Source organism: Heterodontus francisci, chromosome 16 (genome assembly GCF_036365525.1).
Source record: "Heterodontus francisci isolate sHetFra1 chromosome 16, sHetFra1.hap1, whole genome shotgun sequence".
In the NCBI taxonomy this organism is placed as follows: Eukaryota; Metazoa; Chordata; class Chondrichthyes; order Heterodontiformes; family Heterodontidae; genus Heterodontus; species Heterodontus francisci.
Window position 1 is genome coordinate 87,139,227 of NC_090386.1, and position 10,577 is coordinate 87,149,803.

A 10,577-nucleotide genomic window follows, 5' to 3' on the forward strand; every position below is an offset into this window, starting at 1 on the left:
AGTACGCCATAAGGGAAACGTATTCTTAGTTTCAATGATGTCCAGGAGTTATGATTTCTCCTGGATCTTGGAATGACATTTGGAGGCAGTGTGGGATATTCTGTGGGCCTTTCAACACAGTCCGGAGCATGCTGGTATAATTTTGTTTTTAAGATGAGTGGTGTTTAGATCCTCTCAATTTGCACTACCATCAATGTAAAGATAGTCACAAGTTACAGGCAGAGGACTCGCAGCTTCAATTAACTCAGCTCCACCTAAAGGAATGGGAACTTTTAATATTGTGTGCTTGTTCTCGAGGGCTGCAAGGAACCTTAGAAAAATTGAAGTCAGTAGGAATCTGGGGAAAACGCTCCACTGGTTGGAATCATACTTAGCACAAAGGAAGATGGTTGTGGTTGTTGGAGGCCAATCATCTCAACCCCAGGACATCTCAACTGCAGGAGTTCCTCAGGGTGGTGTCCTTGGCCCAACCATCTTCAGCTGCTTCATCAATGACCTTCCTTCCATCATAAGCAGAAGTGGGAATGTTCACTGATGATTCCACAGTGTTCTGTGCTCCTGGAATTCCTCAACTACTGAAGCAGTCTGTGCTCACATGCAGCAAGACCTGGACAATGTTCAGGATTGGGCCAATAAGTGGCAAGTAACATTCGTACCACACAAGTGCCAGGAAATAACCATCTCCCTTTGGTGTTCAGCATTACCATCGCTGAATCTCCCACCATCGGCATCCTAAGGGTTACCATTGACCAGAAATGTAACTGGACCAGCCATATAAATACTACAGCTACAAGAGCAGGTCAGGCTGGGAATTCTGCAATGAGTAACTCGCCTCCTCACTCCTTAAAGCCTGTCCACCATCTACAAGGTGCAAGTCAGGTGTGTGATGAAATAATCTCCACTTGTCTGGATGAGTGCAGCACCAACAACACTCAAGAAGCTCGTCACTATCCAGGACAAAGAAGACTGTTTGATCAGCACCTCATCCACCACCTTAAACATTCACTACTTCCACCACTGGCACACAGTGGAAGCAGTGTGTACCATCTACAAGATGCATTGCAGCAACTCACCAAGCCTCCTTAGACAGCATCTTCCAAACCCATGACCTCTACCACCTAGAAGAACAAGGGCAGCAGTTGCATAGGAACACCATCACTTGCAAGTTCTCCGCCAAGCCACACGACATCCTGACTTGGAACTATATCGCCGTTCTTTCACTGTCACTGGGTCAAAATTCTGGAACTCCCTTCCTAACAGGACCGTGGGTGTACCTATGCCACATGGGACTATAGCAGTTCAAGAAGGCAGCTCACCACACTACCTTCTCAAGGGCAATTAGAGATTGGAAACAAAGGCTGGTGTTGCCAGCAATGCTCATATCCCATGTTGTTTTTTGTATTTGATCCTGTTGCTCCTTCTAGACCTTCTGGAATGACCACTGTGATTTATAGTGCGGGCTGGGTCGGTTAGCTCAATTGGCTAGACAGCCAGTGGGTGATGCAGAAGGATACCCAACAGCGAGGGTTCAATCCCCATACTGCTTGTGGTATGTTCATAGAGGCCTGCCTCCTTGCCTTGCCTCACACTTGAGGAGACCAGTTACCCTTACATCAGTAGTGGGGAAAATGCTAGAGTCTTATAAAGGATATGATAGCAGAACACCTGGAAAGCATAAACAGGATTGGGCAAAGCCAGCATGGCTTTACGAAAGGGAAATCATGCTTAACAGATTGACTGGAGTTTTTTGAGGATGTAACTAGTAGAATAAATAAGGGAGAACCAGTGGATGTGGTGTATTTGGATTTTCAGAAGGCTTTTGATAAGGTCCCACATAAGATGTTAGTGTGCAAAATTAAAGCACATGGGATTGGGGGTAATGTACTGGCATGGATTGAGAATTGGTTGACAGACAGGAATCAGAGAGTAGGAATAAACGGGTCTTTTTCCAGTTTGTAGGCAGTCACTAGTGGGGTACCATAGGGATCAGTGCTTGGACTCCAGCTATTCACAATATATATTAATGACTTGGGTGAGGGAACTAAATGTAACATTTCCAAGTTTGTAGATGACACAAAGCTGGGGAGAATGTGAGCTGTGGGGAGGATGCAAAGAGGCTCCAATGTGATTTTGACAAGTTGAGTGAGTGGGCAAATGCATGGCAGGTGCAGTATAACATGTATAAATGTGAGGTTACCCACTTTGGTTGTAAAAACAGAAAGGCAGATTATTATCTGAATGGTGATAGATTGGGAAAGGGGGCAGTGCAATGAGACCTGGGTGTCCTTGTACACCATTTGCTGAAAGCAAGCAGTTAGGAAGGTGAATGGTATGTTGGCCTTCATTGCAAGAGGATTTGAGTACAGGAGCAAGGATGTCTTACTGCAGTTAGACAGGGCCTTGGTGAGATCACATCTGGGGAGTATTGTGTGCAGTCTTAGTCTCCTTATCTGAGGAAGGATGTTCTTGCCATGGAGGAAGTGCAAAGAAGATTTACTAGGCTGATTCCTGGGAGGCAGAATTGACGTATGAGGAGAGATTGGGTTGACTAGGCCTATATTCACTAAAGTTTAGAAGAATGAGAAGGGATCGCATAGAAACCTATATAATTCTAACAGGACTAGACAGGCTAGATACAGGGAGGATGTTCCTGATGGCTGGGGAGTCCAGAACCAGGAGTCAGTCTCAGGATATGCCATTTCAAACCGAGATGGGGAGAAATTTCTTCACTTAGAGGGTGGTGAATCTGTGGACTTCTCTACCACAGAAGAGAGTGGAGGCTAAGTCATTAAATATATTCAAGAAGGAGATAAATATATTTCTTAATGCCAAAGGGATCAAGGGATATGGGAAGAAAGTGGGAACAGAGTACTGAATTAGACGATCATCCATGATCTTTTTTGAATGGCGGAGCAGGGCCGAATGGCCCTGTTTTCTATGTTTCTATGAGTGGTGCCCCTCAACTGTACATTACCAACTGCCTCTCTAATGGAGACAGATGCCTTTGGACTATGGATAGAACAACAATTGTGAACCACTGTTCTACAACCATTCAACTACAGACTGTTCATTCTGCACAGATTCAAGAGAGGAATATTGCTCAGCTCGAATTAACATTTTTAAGGAAAATTGTATTTGATCAGATATTGGTGATACTTCCACCAACACTAAGGAGAGCAGGTCTTTTTAATGTTTAATCACTGTACTTTTTAACATGAACAACAATAGATAAATCAGTGCAGCATAAATAATTGTGCTAAAAAGATCACCTGCTTTGTGTCTGTAGATCATTCCATTTGTCACATTTCATTCCTGCTTTCCACCCTATCACAGACCTTTCATTTTGTTCTTCTTTCCCCTCCCGCCTTTGTGTTTTTTTTAATTCTTTCATTGGATGTGGGCATCACTGGTTGTAAATTTGTTGCCCATCCCTAATTGCTTGCTCGGCCATTTCACAGTCAACCACATTGCTGTGGGTCTGGAGTCACATTTCTATTAATTAATTTTTTATTCATTTATTGAATTTGAATTCCACCAGCTGCTGTGGTGGGATTTGAACCCGTGTCCCCAGGATATTACCACTACGCCACCGTCTCCTTGCTTGAAAAGCTGCTTAAAAACTGTTACATTTCAAACTTCTTCCAGTTCTGATCAATGGTCACCAACCAGAAAGGTTAACAGTTTCTGTCTGCACAGCTGCTGCTGAGTATTTCCAGCATTTTCTGTTTGTATCAATTTACTGATAACTGGTTCTAAATTGTCTGGTATACTCAGTCAATAAGGATAATGGAAATGCAGTACACCAAACTCTTGTGAGGTTAAATTGTAAGTAAACATCACTCTAACTACACCAGATCTGAGTGTATGTAATGCTAATACTGGGTTCAACAATTTGCCAAAAATTTACATTTAAATAAGATAATTTTTCATTTAAGGGGTAAGTCAGTTAGAAGTACTTAGTAAGTCACTGAGCTAACCTTTGATGAACTTCATTCACATCCAGTGACCTTCCCCCACCCATGCTTCCAAAGACATGAGTAGTAGTCTATGCTGGAATATGTGCATTGAAAATCCAAGTTGCATTGTAGCTTAAATATCTTTTAAGCATGCAGTGTACTTTCAAACTCTTAAACAAGTTTATTGTAGTATTGAGATGAGTCTCAAATGTCATAGATATATTGGAGTGAAATATTACAGGAAGGTTCCTTGTAACTGTCTTCTTCCTTGAAAAGCTATCCTGACAGCAAGAGTGGACAAACTCAGTTACTCGGGCTGAAGGGCAGCAAGTACCATACCGCTGAAGAAGCTCTGGATTAGGTGAGAAATTGGGTAGGAACAAGGATTGCAGTCAGAAGTAACCCTCCAATGATGCATCAGCTATACAATGACTTGGAGTGACTTGCTGTTTGGGGATTTGGGCTCAAAAGCCGCCTTCTTCATCTCATGTACAGATCTGGGGGGTAAATTGACAGTAAACTGTTTTACTGGCCTCCAAATAATTCAAGCCCAACTCCAGAGATTTAAGCATATAAACTAGACAGACACTTCAGCTCAGTACTGAGGGAATACCACTCTGTCTGAGGTGGCATCTTTTGGATAAGAAATTCAAGCCCAATTTGCACTTTCACGTGAATGTAAAAGGTCCCATGATAGTTTTTGAAGTGTCCTGGCCAATATTGATCTGTCAACCAACATAATTAAAACTAATTATCTGGTCATCTATCTCATTACTGTTAATAGGATCTTATTGGCAAAAAATTGCCTGCCATAAGAACTTAATCGGAGCAAGAGTAGACCATGTGGCCTTGAGCCTGATCCTCCATTCAAAATGCAAATGGCTGATCTTCTGCCTGAATTCCACTTTCCCACCTCATGTCCCTTGCTGCATAACAGTGCACTTCAAAACAACTTGCAGATCCAAAGCACTTTTAATGTAATAAAATGTTGCAAGGCACTTCACAAGAGCATTATCAGACAAAATTTGACAAATATTAGGACAGGTGACCGAAAGTTTGATCAAAGAGCTGGTTTTAAGGAGGAAAGTGAAGCAGAGTAGGGAGGGCATTACCAAACCTAGGGTCCAGATGGCTGAAGGTACAACCACCAATGGTGGAGTGGAGGTTACAGAGATACGAGGGGCAAGGCCATGGAGAGATTTAAATATGATGAAAATTTTAAGATTGCAGCATTCAAGGTTACCAGGATACAATGTAGAGCAGGGATGATGGCTGAGTAGGACCTGGTACAAATTAGGATACGGGCAGCAGAAGTTTGGATAAGCTTCTGTTTATGGGGAGTTCAAGACAGGAGGCTGGCTAGGACTGCATCAGAATAATCAAGTTTGGAGGCAACAAACGCATGTATGAGAATTTCTTCAGCAGATGGACAGAGACAGAGACGGACAATATTAGAGGGGTGAAAGTAAGATGTTATTAATTGGCTGTACAGTGTTTTGAGGTGTCCAAAGATCTTGAAAAGTTCCATATAACTACAAATTCTTTTTATTTGTGGTTCTGTCTTGTGGAACCCAGTGGGAACTGCTGATTCTCTTTGGCTGTGTGTACTGATGGTTTTCTTTCTCTCTTCCTGTATCTTTTCTATCTCTTGTCCTTGTGGTTTCTTTCTGTGCTGTGTATCTGATTTTCACCATCAATAGTTCACTCTGTTTCTCTATGCATCTGTGATACTTTCCCTATTCCTGTGTCTGCATTCTCTATCTATCTAGTAGATTGTGTGGTAGTTTTAATTGAATCTCTACAGAAGTAAACAGCTTTGTGTATTTCATCAACATGGTACAACAGAAACAACACCAAGTAAAAAATAAAAACAGACCAAGTAGCACAAAGTTAGCATAAGCAATTAATACCATTGGTACTTTGAGAGGCTAAAAGGTTAGTGTCAGATCAAGCTATGCAAGGATCTGCTTGGCTGTTGGTAACACTGTTGCTTCAAACTATGATTGTTGGTTCAAGTCCAATGCCAGACTGCAATCACAGTGAAATATGGAGGGAGTACTCCTCTTCAGATGGAATGTTAAACTGATTCCAGTGGATGTAAAATGTCCTCTGTAATCACTAGTCAAAGAAGAGCAAAAATATTCTCCTGCGCAATGTGCCTCCTACAAACCGTTACCAACAGATCAGCAACTGGCTATTCATCCCATTAGTGTTCATGAGTTTGTGCTGCGTGCAAATTTGACTAATGTGTCCATCTACATAGCAGTGACTGTCCTTCAAAAGTGTCTAATTAAATGTCAGGCACATTCTAATACAAGGACTTTCTGTAAAGCAGCTGAGGTTCCATGCTCTGGGTAGATTACACTCTAAGAAGTTTGTAATTAACAGATTAGCATGGACTGCTCAATATGATAAACTTCATTTCATTTAAATCAGGAGCTGTTCTAATCGTGTAAACTGATAAGCCAAGTAATTAAACTGCGCCTGAAGTTTTATTTGAGAGACTGTATAGCAGTAGGGTTCATTCTGCTAAAGGATATCTCATTAATTGGACCTTGACATGGGTTACAAGAACTCACCAACACTTGGATTTTTGAGGCTGCAGTAACCACAGAAATGGAGAGGAGACCTGGGAAGGCTGCCTGCGCTACCCACCCCCCCCCCCCCCCCCCCCCCACCTCCACCTCCAGATCAGCAGGACCTCCAAGTAAGAGTGAGAGGTGAGCTCCCTCAAGGATGGGAGGAGGAGGAAAACCTCCCCAATCAAACAGGCATGGTTGCAAGTGGCCAAGGAAGTTAGCAGTAGGAGTTTGCTCCCTCCAACCTGGAGACAGTACACCAAGAAATTCCAGGATCTCAGGAGGATGGGAAAGACGAGCGAAATAAGACTAAGGTACCAAGCCGCACACTCCAACTTGAATAGTATTCTCCTGCACAGCACTCCACTCATTCCTCCCGCTCTCTCCCCAAGCACCTCACATCCCCATCTGAACAGTCAACACACACCCTCAGCCTGTTGTCCTCTCACACCCAAGCCTCACAGTCACCCTTCACAAATGGTGTCCTTCCCTCCTCTCAACGAGCCATTGAGTGCACTCATACCTCTCTGCTGGCTCTCTTTGCAGACGTGAGTGCACAAGTTGGCAAGAGGCAGAGACCCATGGGGATGCAGTGGAGAAGGGGGTGACCTTCCAGTGACTGGCATCTTGTAAGCCACTGGCAACGCATGCCCACTTGCTGCACTGGGAAGGAGGTCTTCTTCCAGGAGGCTGCAGATGTCAGGAGTGACCTCCCATTAAAGCCCAAGTTTCCTGAGGCACTGGTGCTCAGACATGTCGAGATTGCTGATCCTCTGCCTGTAGACCCTGCATTGGGGGTCTCACCTCCTTCCAGCTGAATCTCAGTGTCCATCCACTCTGCCCTGCTACTGCAGGAACAGTTAGGGCTTCTGCTCTTGACCCTCAGCAGAGGTGGACAGTGGAGCTGCATAATCTGCTCCCATGCCATGGTGGAGGCTGGCAGCAGGGAAGTGCAGCTGAAGGTGAGTGAAGCACTAGCTAGGTGAAGTGCCTTCCAACACATTCTTAGAGAAGAAGTGTTTTGAACAGCAGTCTCTCAATGGCCATGGCTGGAGTTCTTCAGTGTAACTGATCAAAGCCTTCTCAGCTTTTCAGTTTCACTGAAAACACTTTTTCTGCTGTGCACTCACCTCAGTGACTCTGGCAAGCTGCAGACACAGTGTGAAAACTGTGCGCTGTTGGGAAAGGAGGCATTAATGGTTAAAAAGACTCTTAATTGCCTTTTTAATCACCTTAATTGCTTTCCCGCCAGACCCATAGGGTTTCCCCACAGGACTCAGAACCCGCCACAGGGAAAGCCAGAGGGTGGGATGACATCAAGATCCAAACCCAAGATCATTTTCCGGGACTTTCCCTCCACACACCCCCCCCCACTGGATTCCACTCTACCGGGCTGGGAAAATTCTTCCCGGTAACTCCATTACTCTCTCCACAGGTGCTGCCAGACCTGTTGAGTGTTCTTCAGCATTTTCTCCTTATTTTAGCATCTGCAGTATTTTGCTTTTGTAAGTTAAAAAGGTGGCGACACAGAGGAATGAGTGTGCCTTGCAGAAACTCAGGAACTGCTGAAATGAACCAAAAAATATGGCAGCGTGAATCCCTCTGCTAACAGCCCCGTATCCTAAATTGATCAGTTTGAAATGGCAACCACAATCTTTTCATTTTCTTTGTAAAGTATAAGCAAAGGAAGGGCAGAGATAGTAGAGCTCTAGAATCTTTCAACAGCTTATGGCCAGCATTACCTCTAGCTATAATAATAAAAGCAAAATACTGTGGATGCTGGAAATCTGAAATAAAAACAGAAAGTGCTGGAAAATACTCAGCAGGTCTGGCATCTGGGGAGAGAGAAGCAGAGTTAATGTTTCAGGTCAGTCACCTTTAATCAAAACTGGCAAAGATTAGAAATGTATGGTTTTAAGTAAGTAAAGCTGGGTGGGCGGTGGGAAAAGAGTGAGAGAACAAAAGGGAATGTGTGTGATAAGACAGAGGGGCCGGAGAGATTAACTGACAAGGAGGTCATGGGGCAACAAAGGCAAAGAGTGTGTGCTAATGGTGTGGTGAAAGACAAAGCGCTAGTGCAGAGAGAGTGTTAATGACAGAATAATGAAGAGCCCTAGCCAAAAGCACAAACTTGAAAAACCTAGTAGGCAGGCACATAGTTAAAAAAAAACGATGAAACAAAATAAAATACAAATAAAAAAGGGCTGGTCATGCTCTGAAATTATTGATCTCAATGTTCAGTCCGAAAGGCTGTACAGTGCCTAATCAGAAATGAGGTACTGTTCCTTGAGCTTGCGTTGATGTTCACTGGAACACTGCAGCAGGCCCGGGACAGAAATGTGGGCATAAGAGCAGGGGGTGGGAGGTGGTGGGGGCAGTAGTGTTGAAATGGCAAGCAACCGGAAGCTTGGGGTCACATTTTCGGACTGAGCAGAGATGTTCCACAAAACAGTCACCCAGTCTGCGATTGGTCTCCCCAACATAGAGGAGACTACATTGTGAGCAGTGAATACAGTATACTAAATTGAAAGCAGCACATCACTGCTTCAACTGCAAGGAGTGTTTGGGGCCTTGGACGGTGAGGAGAGAGGAGGTAAAAGGGCAGATATTACACCTCCTGCGATTGCATGGGACAGTGCAGTGGGAAGGGGACAAGGGCGACGGGGGTAATGGAGGAGTGGACCAGGGTGTCGTGGAGGGAATGATCCCTTCGGAATGCTGACAGGGGGAGGGGGAAGGGGAAGGTGCATTTGGTGGTGGCATCACGCTGGAGGTGGCAGAAATAGTGGAAGATGATCCTTTGGCCGTGTAGGCTGCCGGGGTGGAAAGTGAGGACAAAGGGAACCCTGTCACGGTTGAGGGCCAGGTCAACTACAGTGGAGGGGGTGGGGGTTCAGGGAATCCTCGGCTGAGGAGAAAGGAAAGACATATCAAAAGCGCTGTTGTGGAAGGTTGCATCATAACAGCGGTAGCCCACTGGCTAATATAGCAGTGTCTGTAAAGCTTACCAATGCTTCCCTGCTCTACATACAAGAATAACATTGCTTCTCTTCCCATTTTCGGATCTGGGTTTCAACCTGGAGACAACACACAGGTGAACAACAAAAATTTTTGATTCCTGGAATTATCTTTAAAATATTCGGAAAGGTTAAGGAATTTGGGCTTGTTTTCTTTGGAACAGCAATTTTGAGGCATCCCATTTGGAGGCAAGTTAATTAATGGAATAAGTTCACCTTAAGACATTGGTAATAAATTACCAGGAACGGCTATTGAAATGGATGCAGTAGACGCAAAAGCCAATTCGATCCATGAGGTGTTCACAAGGATCACAGTCTGATTTGCAGAGATAAATGCTCCAAGAGCACACGATCACTCCCATAGTAAGAAAGCAGGCAGGTAGGTTGGTTATTGCATGTGCAAGAGATGCTTCTGTATCAAGTGGGCTTTCCTTGTTCCTGAAACTATTGATTTTAATTGTTCTGTTAATTCACTGCCCTCGTGGCCTGCTCCTCCTCTCATGAGGATTCTTCCAATTCTGTGGACATCAAATCCTCTGAATTATCCTGGTTGATGATCCAATCTTCATGAAGGAAGCTCAACAGTAAACGTTGAAAGGATCTTTTGACTACATGGGGATATTGAGTTCAGCACAATTACCCCTCTCTTGAGTTACTGCAGCAGGGGTCAGCAGATAATAATCAGGAGAATGGAACCCTTGCTAATCCTCCTTCTTAACCCCTGGCAGAGGTCATCTAGCTGGACAGTGACTGGACGACAAACTCGGGGGTTTACTGGCTGGTAGGGTTCAGCTATGCACTCCATAACCTGGCTGAACCAGCAAGGGAGCCCTGTTCAACAGTGCTGGCTGGCTTTTATGGCTTCACAAATCTAGAAAAGTTAGTTCAAGACAAATCAAATACTCAAAATGCAACACGGATTAAGGAGATGTGGGCCTGTTTAAATCATAAATTTTTGTATTGGACTTTTGTTTTGCAAATTATGCAAGTTTTGTTCAAAAAGAAATAAAAATCAACAATTATGA